This window comes from Rissa tridactyla, chromosome 6 (assembly GCF_028500815.1).
Source record: "Rissa tridactyla isolate bRisTri1 chromosome 6, bRisTri1.patW.cur.20221130, whole genome shotgun sequence".
NCBI lineage: Eukaryota > Metazoa > Chordata > Aves > Charadriiformes > Laridae > Rissa > Rissa tridactyla.
Window position 1 is genome coordinate 11927279 of NC_071471.1, and position 15431 is coordinate 11942709.

Genomic DNA, 15431 nt, shown 5'->3' on the forward strand with positions numbered 1-15431 from the left:
GGTGTGTGGGGCTGTAGGGCGCGTGTGGTGCGTGAGTGTGGTGTAAGTATTTAGTGGTGTTGTGTGTGGGGTGTTGTGTTGTGGCAGGTGCGTGTGTTGTTGCGTGAGGCGGGTGCGTGTGTGTGTGTGTAGGGCAGGGTGCGTGTGGTGAGGGGTGTGTATTTTTTGCGGGGTGTTGCGTGTGGGGTGTTGTTTTGTGTGAGGTGTGTTGTGGGTAGGTGCGTGTGTTGCGTGTGTGTTTGTGTGTGTGTGTGTGGTGTGAGGCGTTGTTGTGTGCGTGGGGGTGTGCGTGAGTGCGGGAGGGCGGTGTGGGCGGTGGGTGTGGAGAGGGCTGTTGTGGGGCAGAGGGGTGCCTACGGCCATACCACCCTGAGAACGCCCGATCTCGTCTGATCTCGGAAGCTAAGCAGGGTCGGGCCCAGTTAGTACTTGGATGGGAGACCGCCCGGGAATACCGGGTGCTGTAGGCTTTTGCCGGCGGGCGGAGGGGCGCTGCGCGTTTTGCTGTTGCGGCCGGCAGGGGGGCAGGTGCGGGTGTCGTTGCGGCAGGCGGGTGGGTGTGTGGGGCTGCGGGGCGTGTAGCAGGGGTGTGGAGGTCTTTTGGGGGGCTGTGTTGGGGCAGGTGCGGGTGTAGTTGCGGCAGGCGGGCGGGTGTGTGGGGCTGCGGGCCATGTGGCAGGGGTGTGGAGGTTTTCTGGAGTGTTGCGCGTGGCATGTTGGGTGCTGTAGGCTTTTGGGGGCGGGCGGAGGGGTGTTGAGCGTTTTGGTGTTGCGGGTGGGGGGTTGTGTCGGGGGGGCAGGTGCGTGTGTGGTTGCGGCAGGCGGGTGGGTGTGTGGGGCTGCAGGGCACGTGGGAGGCTTGTGGAGGTTTTTTGGGTTGTTGGGTGCTGTAGGCTTTTGCCGGCAGGCGGGGGGGCGTTGAGTGTTTTGGTGTTGCGAGTGGGGTGTTGCGGCAGGCGGGTGGGTGTGCGGGGCTGCGGGGCGTGTAGCAGGGGTGTGGAGGTCTTTTGGGGTGTTGGGTGGTGTATGATTTTGGCGTCGGGCGGAGCGTCTGGCGAGCGTTGTGGTGTTGCGAGTGGGGTATTCTGGCAGGCGTCGGGGCAGGTGCGGGTGTTGTTGCGGGAGGAGGGAGGGTGTGTGGGGCTGTAGGGCGCGTGTGGTGCGTGAGTGTGGTGTAAGTATTTAGTGGTGTTGTGTGTGGGGTGTTGTGTTGTGGCAGGTGCGTGTGTTGTTGCGTGAGGCGGGTGCGTGTGTGTGTGTGTAGGGCAGGGTGCGTGTGGTGAGGGGTGTGTATTTTTTGCGGGGTGTTGCGTGTGGGGTGTTGTTTTGTGTGAGGTGTGTTGTGGGTAGGTGCGTGTGTTGCGTGTGTGTTTGTGTGTGTGTGTGTGGTGTGAGGCGTTGTTGTGTGCGTGGGGGTGTGCGTGAGTGCGGGAGGGCGGTGTGGGCGGTGGGTGTGGAGAGGGCTGTTGTGGGGCAGAGGGGTGCCTACGGCCATACCACCCTGAGAACGCCCGATCTCGTCTGATCTCGGAAGCTAAGCAGGGTCGGGCCCAGTTAGTACTTGGATGGGAGACCGCCCGGGAATACCGGGTGCTGTAGGCTTTTGCCGGCGGGCGGAGGGGCGCTGCGCGTTTTGCTGTTGCGGCCGGCAGGGGGGCAGGTGCGGGTGTCGTTGCGGCAGGCGGGTGGGTGTGTGGGGCTGCGGGGCGTGTAGCAGGGGTGTGGAGGTCTTTTGGGGGGCTGTGTTGGGGCAGGTGCGGGTGTAGTTGCGGCAGGCGGGCGGGTGTGTGGGGCTGCGGGCCATGTGGCAGGGGTGTGGAGGTTTTCTGGAGTGTTGCGCGTGGCATGTTGGGTGCTGTAGGCTTTTGGGGGCGGGCGGAGGGGTGTTGAGCGTTTTGGTGTTGCGGGTGGGGGGTTGTGTCGGGGGGGCAGGTGCGTGTGTGGTTGCGGCAGGCGGGTGGGTGTGTGGGGCTGCAGGGCACGTGGGAGGCTTGTGGAGGTTTTTTGGGTTGTTGGGTGCTGTAGGCTTTTGCCGGCAGGCGGGGGGGCGTTGAGTGTTTTGGTGTTGCGAGTGGGGTGTTGCGGCAGGCGGGTGGGTGTGCGGGGCTGCGGGGCGTGTAGCAGGGGTGTGGAGGTCTTTTGGGGTGTTGGGTGGTGTATGATTTTGGCGTCGGGCGGAGCGTCTGGCGAGCGTTGTGGTGTTGCGAGTGGGGTATTCTGGCAGGCGTCGGGGCAGGTGCGGGTGTTGTTGCGGGAGGAGGGAGGGTGTGTGGGGCTGTAGGGCGCGTGTGGTGCGTGAGTGTGGTGTAAGTATTTAGTGGTGTTGTGTGTGGGGTGTTGTGTTGTGGCAGGTGCGTGTGTTGTTGCGTGAGGCGGGTGCGTGTGTGTGTGTGTAGGGCAGGGTGCGTGTGGTGAGGGGTGTGTATTTTTTGCGGGGTGTTGCGTGTGGGGTGTTGTTTTGTGTGAGGTGTGTTGTGGGTAGGTGCGTGTGTTGCGTGTGTGTTTGTGTGTGTGTGTGTGGTGTGAGGCGTTGTTGTGTGCGTGAGTGCGGGAGGGCGGTGTGGGCGGTGGGTGTGGAGAGGGCTGTTGTGGGGCAGAGGGGTGCCTACGGCCATACCACCCTGAGAACGCCCGATCTCGTCTGATCTCGGAAGCTAAGCAGGGTCGGGCCCGGTTAGTACTTGGATGGGAGACCGCCCGGGAATACCGGGTGCTGTAGGCTTTTGCCGGCGGGCGGAGGGGCGCTGCGCGTTTTGCTGTTGCGGCCGGCAGGGGGGCAGGTGCGGGTGTCGTTGCGGCAGGCGGGTGGGTGTGTGGGGCTGCGGGGCGTGTAGCAGGGGTGTGGAGGTCTTTTGGGGGGCTGTGTTGGGGCAGGTGCGGGTGTAGTTGCGGCAGGCGGGCGGGTGTGTGGGGCTGCAGGCCATGTGGCAGGGGTGTGGAGGTTTTCTGGAGTGTTGCGCGTGGCATGTTGGGTGCTGTAGGCTTTTGGGGGCGGGCGGAGGGGTGTTGAGCGTTTTGGTGTTGCGGGTGGGGGGTTGTGTCGGGGGGGCAGGTGCGTGTGTGGTTGCGGCAGGCGGGTGGGTGTGTGGGGCTGCAGGGCACGTGGGAGGCTTGTGGAGGTTTTTTGGGTTGTTGGGTGCTGTAGGCTTTTGCCGGCAGGCGGGGGGGCGTTGAGTGTTTTGGTGTTGCGAGTGGGGTGTTGCGGCAGGCGGGTGGGTGTGCGGGGCTGCGGGGCGTGTAGCAGGGGTGTGGAGGTCTTTTGGGGTGTTGGGTGGTGTATGATTTTGGCGTCGGGCGGAGCGTCTGGCGAGCGTTGTGGTGTTGCGAGTGGGGTATTCTGGCAGGCGTCGGGGCAGGTGCGGGTGTTGTTGCGGGAGGAGGGAGGGTGTGTGGGGCTGTAGGGCGCGTGTGGTGCGTGAGTGTGGTGTAAGTATTTAGTGGTGTTGTGTGTGGGGTGTTGTGTTGTGGCAGGTGCGTGTGTTGTTGCGTGAGGCGGGTGCGTGTGTGTGTGTGTAGGGCAGGGTGCGTGTGGTGAGGGGTGTGTATTTTTTGCGGGGTGTTGCGTGTGGGGTGTTGTTTTGTGTGAGGTGTGTTGTGGGTAGGTGCGTGTGTTGCGTGTGTGTTTGTGTGTGTGTGTGTGGTGTGAGGCGTTGTTGTGTGCGGGAGTGCGGGAGGGCGGTGTGGGCGGTGGGTGTGGAGAGGGCTGTTGTGGGGCAGAGGGGTGCCTACGGCCATACCACCCTGAGAACGCCCGATCTCGTCTGATCTCGGAAGCTAAGCAGGGTCGGGCCCAGTTAGTACTTGGATGGGAGACCGCCCGGGAATACCGGGTGCTGTAGGCTTTTGCCGGCGGGCGGAGGGGCGCTGCGCGTTTTGCTGTTGCGGCCGGCAGGGGGGCAGGTGCGGGTGTCGTTGCGGCAGGCGGGTGGGTGTGTGGGGCTGCGGGGCGTGTAGCAGGGGTGTGGAGGTCTTTTGGGGGGCTGTGTTGGGGCAGGTGCGGGTGTAGTTGCGGCAGGCGGGCGGGTGTGTGGGGCTGCGGGCCATGTGGCAGGGGTGTGGAGGTTTTCTGGAGTGTTGCGCGTGGCATGTTGGGTGCTGTAGGCTTTTGGGGGCGGGCGGAGGGGTGTTGAGCGTTTTGGTGTTGCGGGTGGGGGGTTGTGTCGGGGGGGCAGGTGCGTGTGTGGTTGCAGCAGGCGGGTGGGTGTGTGGGGCTGCAGGGCACGTGGGAGGCTTGTGGAGGTTTTTTGGGTTGTTGGGTGCTGTAGGCTTTTGCCGGCAGGCGGGGGGGCGTTGAGTGTTTTGGTGTTGCGAGTGGGGTGTTGCGGCAGGCGGGTGGGTGTGCGGGGCTGCGGGGCGTGTAGCAGGGGTGTGGAGGTCTTTTGGGGTGTTGGGTGGTGTATGATTTTGGCGTCGGGCGGAGCGTCTGGCGAGCGTTGTGGTGTTGCGAGTGGGGTATTCTGGCAGGCGTCGGGGCAGGTGCGGGTGTTGTTGCGGGAGGAGGGAGGGTGTGTGGGGCTGTAGGGCGCGTGTGGTGCGTGAGTGTGGTGTAAGTATTTAGTGGTGTTGTGTGTGGGGTGTTGTGTTGTGGCAGGTGCGTGTGTTGTTGCGTGAGGCGGGTGCGTGTGTGTGTGTGTAGGGCAGGGTGCGTGTGGTGAGGGGTGTGTATTTTTTGCGGGGTGTTGCGTGTGGGGTGTTGTTTTGTGTGAGGTGTGTTGTGGGTAGGTGCGTGTGTTGCGTGTGTGTTTGTGTGTGTGTGTGTGGTGTGAGGCGTTGTTGTGTGCGTGAGTGCGGGAGGGCGGTGTGGGCGGTGGGTGTGGAGAGGGCTGTTGTGGGGCAGAGGGGTGCCTACGGCCATACCACCCTGAGAACGCCCGATCTCGTCTGATCTCGGAAGCTAAGCAGGGTCGGGCCCGGTTAGTACTTGGATGGGAGACCGCCCGGGAATACCGGGTGCTGTAGGCTTTTGCCGGCGGGCGGAGGGGCGCTGCGCGTTTTGCTGTTGCGGCCGGCAGGGGGGCAGGTGCGGGTGTCGTTGCGGCAGGCGGGTGGGTGTGTGGGGCTGCGGGGCGCGTGGGAGGCTTGTGGAGGTTTTTTGGGCTGTTGTAGGCTTTTGCCGGCAGGCGGGGGGGCGTTGAGTGTTTTGGTGTTGCGCGTGGGGTGTTGCGGCAGGCGGGTGGGTGTGTGGGGCTGGAGGGCGCGGGGCGTGTGGGAGTGGTGTGTAAGTATTTTGGGGGGCTGTGTTGGGGCAGGTGCGGGTGTAGTTGCGGCAGGCGGGCGGGTGTGTGGGGCTGCGGGCCATGTGGCAGGGGTGTGGAGGTTTTCTGGAGTGTTGCGCGTGGCATGTTGGGTGCTGTAGGCTTTTGGGGGCGGGCGGAGGGGTGTTGAGCGTTTTGGTGTTGCGGGTGGGGGGTTGTGTCGGGGGGGCAGGTGCGTGTGTGGTTGCGGCAGGCGGGTGGGTGTGTGGGGCTGCAGGGCACGTGGGAGGCTTGTGGAGGTTTTTTGGGTTGTTGGGTGCTGTAGGCTTTTGCCGGCAGGCGGGGGGGCGTTGAGTGTTTTGGTGTTGCGAGTGGGGTGTTGCGGCAGGCGGGTGGGTGTGCGGGGCTGCGGGGCGTGTAGCAGGGGTGTGGAGGTCTTTTGGGGTGTTGGGTGGTGTATGATTTTGGCGTCGGGCGGAGCGTCTGGCGAGCGTTGTGGTGTTGCGAGTGGGGTATTCTGGCAGGCGTCGGGGCAGGTGCGGGTGTTGTTGCGGGAGGAGGGAGGGTGTGTGGGGCTGTAGGGCGCGTGTGGTGCGTGAGTGTGGTGTAAGTATTTAGTGGTGTTGTGTGTGGGGTGTTGTGTTGTGGCAGGTGCGTGTGTTGTTGCGTGAGGCGGGTGCGTGTGTGTGTGTGTAGGGCAGGGTGCGTGTGGTGAGGGGTGTGTATTTTTTGCGGGGTGTTGCGTGTGGGGGTGTTGTTTTGTGTGAGGTGTGTTGTGGGTAGGTGCGTGTGTTGCGTGTGTGTTTGTGTGTGTGTGTGTGGTGTGAGGCGTTGTTGTGTGCGTGAGTGCGGGAGGGCGGTGTGGGCGGTGGGTGTGGAGAGGGCTGTTGTGGGGCAGAGGGGTGCCTACGGCCATACCACCCTGAGAACGCCCGATCTCGTCTGATCTCGGAAGCTAAGCAGGGTCGGGCCCAGTTAGTACTTGGATGGGAGACCGCCCGGGAATACCGGGTGCTGTAGGCTTTTGCCGGCGGGCGGAGGGGCGCTGCGCGTTTTGCTGTTGCGGCCGGCAGGGGGGCAGGTGCGGGTGTCGTTGCGGCAGGCGGGTGGGTGTGTGGGGCTGCGGGGCGTGTAGCAGGGGTGTGGAGGTCTTTTGGGGGGCTGTGTTGGGGCAGGTGCGGGTGTAGTTGCGGCAGGCGGGCGGGTGTGTGGGGCTGCGGGCCATGTGGCAGGGGTGTGGAGGTTTTCTGGAGTGTTGCGCGTGGCATGTTGGGTGCTGTAGGCTTTTGGGGGCGGGCGGAGGGGTGTTGAGCGTTTTGGTGTTGCGGGTGGGGGGTTGTGTCGGGGGGGCAGGTGCGTGTGTGGTTGCGGCAGGCGGGTGGGTGTGTGGGGCTGCAGGGCACGTGGGAGGCTTGTGGAGGTTTTTTTGGGTTGTTGGGTGCTGTAGGCTTTTGCCGGCAGGCGGGGGGGGCGTTGAGTGTTTTGGTGTTGCGAGTGGGGTGTTGCGGCAGGCGGGTGGGTGTGCGGGGCTGCGGGGCGTGTAGCAGGGGTGTGGAGGTCTTTTGGGGTGTTGGGTGGTGTATGATTTTGGCGTCGGGCGGAGCGTCTGGCGAGCGTTGTGGTGTTGCGAGTGGGGTATTCTGGCAGGCGTCGGGGCAGGTGCGGGTGTTGTTGCGGGAGGAGGGAGGGTGTGTGGGGCTGTAGGGCGCGTGTGGTGCGTGAGTGTGGTGTAAGTATTTAGTGGTGTTGTGTGTGGGGTGTTGTGTTGTGGCAGGTGCGTGTGTTGTTGCGTGAGGCGGGTGCGTGTGTGTGTGTGTAGGGCAGGGTGCGTGTGGTGAGGGGTGTGTATTTTTTGCGGGGTGTTGCGTGTGGGGTGTTGTTTTGTGTGAGGTGTGTTGTGGGTAGGTGCGTGTGTTGCGTGTGTGTTTGTGTGTGTGTGTGTGGTGTGAGGCGTTGTTGTGTGTGTGAGTGCGGGAGGGCGGTGTGGGCGGTGGGTGTGGAGAGGGCTGTTGTGGGGCAGAGGGGTGCCTACGGCCATACCACCCTGAGAATGCCCGATCTCGTCTGATCTCGGAAGCTAAGCAGGGTCGGGCCTGGTTAGTACTTGGATGGGAGACCGCCTGGGAATACCGGGTGCTGTAGGCTTTTGGCGGAGGGGCGCTGCGCGTTTTGCTGTTGCGGCCGGCAGGGGGGGCAGGTGCGGGTGTGGTTGCGGCAGGCGGGTGGGTGTGTGGGGCTGCGGGGCGCGTGGGAGGCTTGTGGAGGTTTTTTGGGCTGTTGTAGGCTTTTGCCGGCAGGCGGGGGGGCGTTGAGTGTTTTGGTGTTGCGTGTGGGGTGTTGCGGCAGGCGGGTGGGTGTGTGGGGCTGGAGGGCGCGGGGCGTGTGGGAGTGGTGTGTAAGTATTTTGGGGGGCTGTGTTGGGGCAGGTGCGGGTGTAGTTGCGGCAGGCGGGCGGGTGTGTGGGGCTGCGGGCCATGTGGCAGGGGTGTGGAGGTTTTCTGGAGTGTTGCGCGTGGCATGTTGGGTGCTGTAGGCTTTTGGGGGCGGGCGGAGGGGTGTTGAGCGTTTTGGTGTTGCGGGTGGGGGGTTGTGTCGGGGGGGCAGGTGCGTGTGTGGTTGCGGCAGGCGGGTGGGTGTGTGGGGCTGCAGGGCACGTGGGAGGCTTGTGGAGGTTTTTTGGGTTGTTGGGTGCTGTAGGCTTTTGCCGGCAGGCGGGGGGGGCGTTGAGTGTTTTGGTGTTGCGAGTGGGGTGTTGCGGCAGGCGGGTGGGTGTGCGGGGCTGCGGGGCGTGTAGCAGGGGTGTGGAGGTCTTTTGGGGTGTTGGGTGGTGTATGATTTTGGCGTCGGGCGGAGCGTCTGGCGAGCGTTGTGGTGTTGCGAGTGGGGTATTCTGGCAGGCGTCGGGGCAGGTGCGGGTGTTGTTGCGGGAGGAGGGAGGGTGTGTGGGGCTGTAGGGCGCGTGTGGTGCGTGAGTGTGGTGTAAGTATTTAGTGGTGTTGTGTGTGGGGTGTTGTGTTGTGGCAGGTGCGTGTGTTGTTGCGTGAGGCGGGTGCGTGTGTGTGTGTGTAGGGCAGGGTGCGTGTGGTGAGGGGTGTGTATTTTTTGCGGGGTGTTGCGTGTGGGGTGTTGTTTTGTGTGAGGTGTGTTGTGGGTAGGTGCGTGTGTTGCGTGTGTGTTTGTGTGTGTGTGTGTGGTGTGAGGCGTTGTTGTGTGCGTGGGGGTGTGCGTGAGTGCGGGAGGGCGGTGTGGGCGGTGGGTGTGGAGAGGGCTGTTGTGGGGCAGAGGGGTGCCTACGGCCATACCACCCTGAGAACGCCCGATCTCGTCTGATCTCGGAAGCTAAGCAGGGTCGGGCCCGGTTAGTACTTGGATGGGAGACCGCCCGGGAATACCGGGTGCTGTAGGCTTTTGCCGGCGGGCGGAGGGGCGCTGCGCGTTTTGCTGTTGCGGCCGGCAGGGGGGCAGGTGCGGGTGTCGTTGCGGCAGGCGGGTGGGTGTGTGGGGCTGCGGGGCGCGTGGGAGGCTTGTGGAGGTTTTTTGGGCTGTTGTAGGCTTTTGCCGGCAGGCGGGGGGGCGTTGAGTGTTTTGGTGTTGCGCGTGGGGTGTTGCGGCAGGCGGGTGGGTGTGTGGGGCTGGAGGGCGCGGGGCGTGTGGGAGTGGTGTGTAAGTATTTTGGGGGGCTGTGTTGGGGCAGGTGCGGGTGTAGTTGCGGCAGGCGGGCGGGTGTGTGGGGCTGCGGGCCATGTGGCAGGGGTGTGGAGGTTTTCTGGAGTGTTGCGCGTGGCATGTTGGGTGCTGTAGGCTTTTGGGGGCGGGCGGAGGGGTGTTGAGCGTTTTGGTGTTGCGGGTGGGGGGTTGTGTCGGGGGGGCAGGTGCGTGTGTGGTTGCGGCAGGCGGGTGGGTGTGTGGGGCTGCAGGGCACGTGGGAGGCTTGTGGAGGTTTTTTGGGTTGTTGGGTGCTGTAGGCTTTTGCCGGCAGGCGGGGGGGGCGTTGAGTGTTTTGGTGTTGCGAGTGGGGTGTTGCGGCAGGCGGGTGGGTGTGCGGGGCTGCGGGGCGTGTAGCAGGGGTGTGGAGGTCTTTTGGGGTGTTGGGTGGTGTATGATTTTGGCGTCGGGCGGAGCGTCTGGCGAGCGTTGTGGTGTTGCGAGTGGGGTATTCTGGCAGGCGTCGGGGCAGGTGCGGGTGTTGTTGCGGGAGGAGGGAGGGTGTGTGGGGCTGTAGGGCGCGTGTGGTGCGTGAGTGTGGTGTAAGTATTTAGTGGTGTTGTGTGTGGGGTGTTGTGTTGTGGCAGGTGCGTGTGTTGTTGCGTGAGGCGGGTGCGTGTGTGTGTGTGTAGGGCAGGGTGCGTGTGGTGAGGGGTGTGTATTTTTTGCAGGGTGTTGCGCGTGGGGGTGTTGTTTTGTGTGAGGTGTGTTGTGGGTAGGTGCGTGTGTTGCGTGTGTGTTTGTGTGTGTGTGTGTGGTGTGAGGCGTTGTTGTGTGCGTGGGGGGTGTGCGTGAGTGCGGGAGGGCGGTGTGGGCGGTGGGTGTGGAGAGGGCTGTTGTGGGGCAGAGGGGTGCCTACGGCCATACCACCCTGAGAACGCCCGATCTCGTCTGATCTCGGAAGCTAAGCAGGGTCGGGCCCAGTTAGTACTTGGATGGGAGACCGCCCGGGAATACCGGGTGCTGTAGGCTTTTGCCGGCGGGCGGAGGGGCGCTGCGCGTTTTGCTGTTGCGGCCGGCAGGGGGGCAGGTGCGGGTGTCGTTGCGGCAGGCGGGTGGGTGTGTGGGGCTGCGGGGCGTGTAGCAGGGGTGTGGAGGTCTTTTGGGGGGCTGTGTTGGGGCAGGTGCGGGTGTAGTTGCGGCAGGCGGGCGGGTGTGTGGGGCTGCGGGCCATGTGGCAGGGGTGTGGAGGTTTTCTGGAGTGTTGCGCGTGGCATGTTGGGTGCTGTAGGCTTTTGGGGGCGGGCGGAGGGGTGTTGAGCGTTTTGGTGTTGCGGGTGGGGGGTTGTGTCGGGGGGGCAGGTGCGTGTGTGGTTGCGGCAGGCGGGTGGGTGTGTGGGGCTGCAGGGCACGTGGGAGGCTTGTGGAGGTTTTTTGGGTTGTTGGGTGCTGTAGGCTTTTGCCGGCAGGCGGGGGGGCGTTGAGTGTTTTGGTGTTGCGAGTGGGGTGTTGCGGCAGGCGGGTGGGTGTGCGGGGCTGCGGGGCGTGTAGCAGGGGTGTGGAGGTCTTTTGGGGTGTTGGGTGGTGTATGATTTTGGCGTCGGGCGGAGCGTCTGGCGAGCGTTGTGGTGTTGCGAGTGGGGTATTCTGGCAGGCGTCGGGGCAGGTGCGGGTGTTGTTGCGGGAGGAGGGAGGGTGTGTGGGGCTGTAGGGCGCGTGTGGTGCGTGAGTGTGGTGTAAGTATTTAGTGGTGTTGTGTGTGGGGTGTTGTGTTGTGGCAGGTGCGTGTGTTGTTGCGTGAGGCGGGTGCGTGTGTGTGTGTGTAGGGCAGGGTGCGTGTGGTGAGGGGTGTGTATTTTTTGCGGGGTGTTGCGTGTGGGGTGTTGTTTTGTGTGAGGTGTGTTGTGGGTAGGTGCGTGTGTTGCGTGTGTGTTTGTGTGTGTGTGTGTGGTGTGAGGCGTTGTTGTGTGTGTGAGTGCGGGAGGGCGGTGTGGGCGGTGGGTGTGGAGAGGGCTGTTGTGGGGCAGAGGGGTGCCTACGGCCATACCACCCTGAGAATGCCCGATCTCATCTGATCTCGGAAGCTAAGCAGGGTCGGGCCCGGTTAGTACTTGGATGGGAGACCGCCTGGGAATACCGGGTGCTGTAGGCTTTTGCCGGCGGGCGGAGGGGCGCTGCGCGTTTTGCTGTTGCGGCCGGCAGGGGGGCAGGTGCGGGTGTCGTTGCGGCAGGCGGGTGGGTGTGTGGGGCTGCGGGGCGCGTGGGAGGCTTGTGGAGGTTTTTTGGGCTGTTGTAGGCTTTTGCCGGCAGGCGGGGGGGCGTTGAGTGTTTTGGTGTTGCGTGTGGGGTGTTGCGGCAGGCGGGTGGGTGTGTGGGGCTGGAGGGCGCGGGGCGTGTGGGAGTGGTGTGTAAGTATTTTGGGGGGCTGTGTTGGGGCAGGTGCGGGTGTAGTTGCGGCAGGCGGGCGGGTGTGTGGGGCTGCGGGCCATGTGGCAGGGGTGTGGAGGTTTTCTGGAGTGTTGCGCGTGGCATGTTGGGTGCTGTAGGCTTTTGGGGGCGGGCGGAGGGGTGTTGAGCGTTTTGGTGTTGCGGGTGGGGGGTTGTGTCGGGGGGGCAGGTGCGTGTGTGGTTGCGGCAGGCGGGTGGGTGTGTGGGGCTGCAGGGCACGTGGGAGGCTTGTGGAGGTTTTTTGGGTTGTTGGGTGCTGTAGGCTTTTGCCGGCAGGCGGGGGGGCGTTGAGTGTTTTGGTGTTGCGAGTGGGGTGTTGCGGCAGGCGGGTGGGTGTGCGGGGCTGCGGGGCGTGTAGCAGGGGTGTGGAGGTCTTTTGGGGTGTTGGGTGGTGTATGATTTTGGCGTTGGGCGGAGCGTCTGGCGAGCGTTGTGGTGTTGCGAGTGGGGTATTCTGGCAGGCGTCGGGGCAGGTGCGGGTGTTGTTGCGGGAGGAGGGAGGGTGTGTGGGGCTGTAGGGCGCGTGTGGTGCGTGAGTGTGGTGTAAGTATTTAGTGGTGTTGTGTGTGGGGTGTTGTGTTGTGGCAGGTGCGTGTGTTGTTGCGTGAGGCGGGTGCGTGTGTGTGTGTGTAGGGCAGGGTGCGTGTGGTGAGGGGTGTGTATTTTTTGCGGGGTGTTGCGTGTGGGGTGTTGTTTTGTGTGAGGTGTGTTGTGGGTAGGTGCGTGTGTTGCGTGTGTGTTTGTGTGTGTGTGTGTGGTGTGAGGCGTTGTTGTGTGCGGGAGTGCGGGAGGGCGGTGTGGGCGGTGGGTGTGGAGAGGGCTGTTGTGGGGCAGAGGGGTGCCTACGGCCATACCACCCTGAGAACGCCCGATCTCGTCTGATCTCGGAAGCTAAGCAGGGTCGGGCCCGGTTAGTACTTGGATGGGAGACCGCCCGGGAATACCGGGTGCTGTAGGCTTTTGCCGGCGGGCGGAGGGGCGCTGCGCGTTTTGCTGTTGCGGCCGGCAGGGGGGCAGGTGCGGGTGTCGTTGCGGCAGGCGGGTGGGTGTGTGGGGCTGCGGGGCGTGTAGCAGGGGTGTGGAGGTCTTTTGGGGGGCTGTGTTGGGGCAGGTGCGGGTGTAGTTGCGGCAGGCGGGCGGGTGTGTGGGGCTGCGGGCCATGTGGCAGGGGTGTGGAGGTTTTCTGGAGTGTTGCGCGTGGCATGTTGGGTGCTGTAGGCTTTTGGGGGCGGGCGGAGGGGTGTTGAGCGTTTTGGTGTTGCGGGTGGGGGGTTGTGTCGGGGGGGCAGGTGCGTGTGTGGTTGCGGCAGGCGGGTGGGTGTGTGGGGCTGCAGGGCACGTGGGAGGCTTGTGGAGGTTTTTTGGGTTGTTGGGTGCTGTAGGCTTTTGCCGGCAGGCGGGGGGGCGTTGAGTGTTTTGGTGTTGCGAGTGGGGTGTTGCGGCAGGCGGGTGGGTGTGCGGGGCTGCGGGGCGTGTAGCAGGGGTGTGGAGGTCTTTTGGGGTGTTGGGTGGTGTATGATTTTGGCGTCGGGCGGAGCGTCTGGCGAGCGTTGTGGTGTTGCGAGTGGGGTATTCTGGCAGGCGTCGGGGCAGGTGCGGGTGTTGTTGCGGGAGGAGGGAGGGTGTGTGGGGCTGTAGGGCGCGTGTGGTGCGTGAGTGTGGTGTAAGTATTTAGTGGTGTTGTGTGTGGGGTGTTGTGTTGTGGCAGGTGCGTGTGTTGTTGCGTGAGGCGGGTGCGTGTGTGTGTGTGTAGGGCAGGGTGCGTGTGGTGAGGGGTGTGTATTTTTTGCGGGGTGTTGCGTGTGGGGTGTTGTTTTGTGTGAGGTGTGTTGTGGGTAGGTGCGTGTGTTGCGTGTGTGTTTGTGTGTGTGTGTGTGGTGTGAGGCGTTGTTGTGTGCGTGAGTGCGGGAGGGCGGTGTGGGCGGTGGGTGTGGAGAGGGCTGTTGTGGGGCAGAGGGGTGCCTACGGCCATACCACCCTGAGAACGCCCGATCTCGTCTGATCTCGGAAGCTAAGCAGGGTCGGGCCCGGTTAGTACTTGGATGGGAGACCGCCCAGGAATACCGGGTGCTGTAGGCTTTTGCCGGCGGGCGGAGGGGCGCTGCGCGTTTTGCTGTTGCGGCCGGCAGGGGGGCAGGTGCGGGTGTCGTTGCGGCAGGCGGGTGGGTGTGTGGGGCTGCGGGGCGCGTGGGAGGCTTGTGGAGGTTTTTTGGGCTGTTGTAGGCTTTTGCCGGCAGGCGGGGGGGCGTTGAGTGTTTTGGTGTTGCGCGTGGGGTGTTGCGGCAGGCGGGTGGGTGTGTGGGGCTGGAGGGCGCGGGGCGTGTGGGAGTGGTGTGTAAGTATTTTGGGGGGCTGTGTTGGGGCAGGTGCGGGTGTAGTTGCGGCAGGCGGGCGGGTGTGTGGGGCTGCGGGCCATGTGGCAGGGGTGTGGAGGTTTTCTGGAGTGTTGCGCGTGGCATGTTGGGTGCTGTAGGCTTTTGGGGGCGGGCGGAGGGGTGTTGAGCGTTTTGGTGTTGCGGGTGGGGGGTTGTGTCGGGGGGGCAGGTGCGTGTGTGGTTGCGGCAGGCGGGTGGGTGTGTGGGGCTGCAGGGCACGTGGGAGGCTTGTGGAGGTTTTTTGGGTTGTTGGGTGCTGTAGGCTTTTGCCGGCAGGCGGGGGGGCGTTGAGTGTTTTGGTGTTGCGAGTGGGGTGTTGCGGCAGGCGGGTGGGTGTGCGGGGCTGCGGGGCGTGTAGCAGGGGTGTGGAGGTCTTTTGGGGTGTTGGGTGGTGTATGATTTTGGCGTCGGGCGGAGCGTCTGGCGAGCGTTGTGGTGTTGCGAGTGGGGTATTCTGGCAGGCGTCGGGGCAGGTGCGGGTGTTGTTGCGGGAGGAGGGAGGGTGTGTGGGGCTGTAGGGCGCGTGTGGTGCGTGAGTGTGGTGTAAGTATTTAGTGGTGTTGTGTGTGGGGTGTTGTGTTGTGGCAGGTGCGTGTGTTGTTGCGTGAGGCGGGTGCGTGTGTGTGTGTGTAGGGCAGGGTGCGTGTGGTGAGGGGTGTGTATTTTTTGCGGGGTGTTGCGTGTGGGGTGTTGTTTTGTGTGAGGTGTGTTGTGGGTAGGTGCGTGTGTTGCGTGTGTGTTTGTGTGTGTGTGTGTGGTGTGAGGCGTTGTTGTGTGCGTGAGTGCGGGAGGGCGGTGTGGGCGGTGGGTGTGGAGAGGGCTGTTGTGGGGCAGAGGGGTGCCTACGGCCATACCACCCTGAGAACGCCCGATCTCGTCTGATCTCGGAAGCTAAGCAGGGTCGGGCCCGGTTAGTACTTGGATGGGAGACCGCCCGGGAATACCGGGTGCTGTAGGCTTTTGCCGGCGGGCGGAGGGGCGCTGCGCGTTTTGCTGTTGCGGCCGGCAGGGGGGCAGGTGCGGGTGTCGTTGCGGCAGGCGGGTGGGTGTGTGGGGCTGCGGGGCGCGTGGGAGGCTTGTGGAGGTTTTTTGGGCTGTTGTAGGCTTTTGCCGGCAGGCGGGGGGGCGTTGAGTGTTTTGGTGTTGCGTGTGGGGTGTTGCGGCAGGCGGGTGGGTGTGTGGGGCTGGAGGGCGCGGGGCGTGTGGGAGTGGTGTGTAAGTATTTTGGGGGGCTGTGTTGGGGCAGGTGCGGGTGTAGTTGCGGCAGGCGGGCGGGTGTGTGGGGCTGCGGGCCATGTGGCAGGGGTGTGGAGGTTTTCTGGAGTGTTGCGCGTGGCATGTTGGGTGCTGTAGGCTTTTGGGGGCGGGCGGAGGGGTGTTGAGCGTTTTGGTGTTGCGGGTGGGGGGTTGTGTCGGGGGGGCAGGTGCGTGTGTGGTTGCGGCAGGCGGGTGGGTGTGTGGGGCTGCAGGGCACGTGGGAGGCTTGTGGAGGTTTTTTGGGTTGTTGGGTGCTGTAGGCTTTTGCCGGCAGGCGGGGGGGCGTTGAGTGTTTTGGTGTTGCGAGTGGGGTGTTGCGGCAGGCGGGTGGGTGTGCGGGGCTGCGGGGCGTGTAGCAGGGGTGTGGAGGTCTTTTGGGGTGTTGGGTGGTGTATGATTTTGGCGTCGGGCGGAGCGTCTGGCGAGCGTTGTGGTGTTGCGAGTGGGGTATTCTGGCAGGCGTCGGGGCAGGTGCGGGTGTTGTTGCGGGAGGAGGGAGGGTGTGTGGGGC

The 15431-nt window shown here is 64.3% G+C and overlaps 13 non-coding genes across 13 annotated transcripts; all 13 read left to right on the forward strand.

The window, feature by feature from the left end:
- Positions 1-351: 351 nt before the first annotated feature.
- On the forward strand, positions 352-470 carry LOC128912130 (5S ribosomal RNA). Its single transcript, XR_008467461.1, has one exon. It is a non-coding gene; the product is annotated as a 5S ribosomal RNA (ribosomal RNA).
- Positions 471-1483: 1013 nt separating this feature from the next.
- LOC128912131 (5S ribosomal RNA) lies at positions 1484-1602 on the forward strand. The gene has a single exon (XR_008467462.1). It is a non-coding gene; the product is annotated as a 5S ribosomal RNA (ribosomal RNA).
- Positions 1603-2603: 1001 nt separating this feature from the next.
- On the forward strand, positions 2604-2722 carry LOC128912025 (5S ribosomal RNA). Its single transcript, XR_008467356.1, has one exon. It is a non-coding gene; the product is annotated as a 5S ribosomal RNA (ribosomal RNA).
- Positions 2723-3723: 1001 nt separating this feature from the next.
- Positions 3724-3842, forward strand: LOC128912133 (5S ribosomal RNA). The gene has a single exon (XR_008467464.1). It is a non-coding gene; the product is annotated as a 5S ribosomal RNA (ribosomal RNA).
- A 1001-nt stretch (positions 3843-4843) lies between these two features.
- LOC128912026 (5S ribosomal RNA) lies at positions 4844-4962 on the forward strand. The gene has a single exon (XR_008467357.1). It is a non-coding gene; the product is annotated as a 5S ribosomal RNA (ribosomal RNA).
- A 1137-nt stretch (positions 4963-6099) lies between these two features.
- LOC128912134 (5S ribosomal RNA) lies at positions 6100-6218 on the forward strand. Its single transcript, XR_008467465.1, has one exon. It is a non-coding gene; the product is annotated as a 5S ribosomal RNA (ribosomal RNA).
- Positions 6219-7221: 1003 nt separating this feature from the next.
- LOC128911988 (5S ribosomal RNA) lies at positions 7222-7340 on the forward strand. The gene has a single exon (XR_008467319.1). It is a non-coding gene; the product is annotated as a 5S ribosomal RNA (ribosomal RNA).
- Positions 7341-8483: 1143 nt separating this feature from the next.
- On the forward strand, positions 8484-8602 carry LOC128912027 (5S ribosomal RNA). Its single transcript, XR_008467358.1, has one exon. It is a non-coding gene; the product is annotated as a 5S ribosomal RNA (ribosomal RNA).
- A 1151-nt stretch (positions 8603-9753) lies between these two features.
- Positions 9754-9872, forward strand: LOC128912135 (5S ribosomal RNA). The gene has a single exon (XR_008467466.1). It is a non-coding gene; the product is annotated as a 5S ribosomal RNA (ribosomal RNA).
- Positions 9873-10873: 1001 nt separating this feature from the next.
- Positions 10874-10992, forward strand: LOC128911984 (5S ribosomal RNA). Its single transcript, XR_008467315.1, has one exon. It is a non-coding gene; the product is annotated as a 5S ribosomal RNA (ribosomal RNA).
- A 1136-nt stretch (positions 10993-12128) lies between these two features.
- Positions 12129-12247, forward strand: LOC128912028 (5S ribosomal RNA). Its single transcript, XR_008467360.1, has one exon. It is a non-coding gene; the product is annotated as a 5S ribosomal RNA (ribosomal RNA).
- A 1001-nt stretch (positions 12248-13248) lies between these two features.
- Positions 13249-13367, forward strand: LOC128912101 (5S ribosomal RNA). Its single transcript, XR_008467432.1, has one exon. It is a non-coding gene; the product is annotated as a 5S ribosomal RNA (ribosomal RNA).
- A 1136-nt stretch (positions 13368-14503) lies between these two features.
- On the forward strand, positions 14504-14622 carry LOC128912029 (5S ribosomal RNA). The gene has a single exon (XR_008467361.1). It is a non-coding gene; the product is annotated as a 5S ribosomal RNA (ribosomal RNA).
- Positions 14623-15431: the final 809 nt, after the last annotated feature.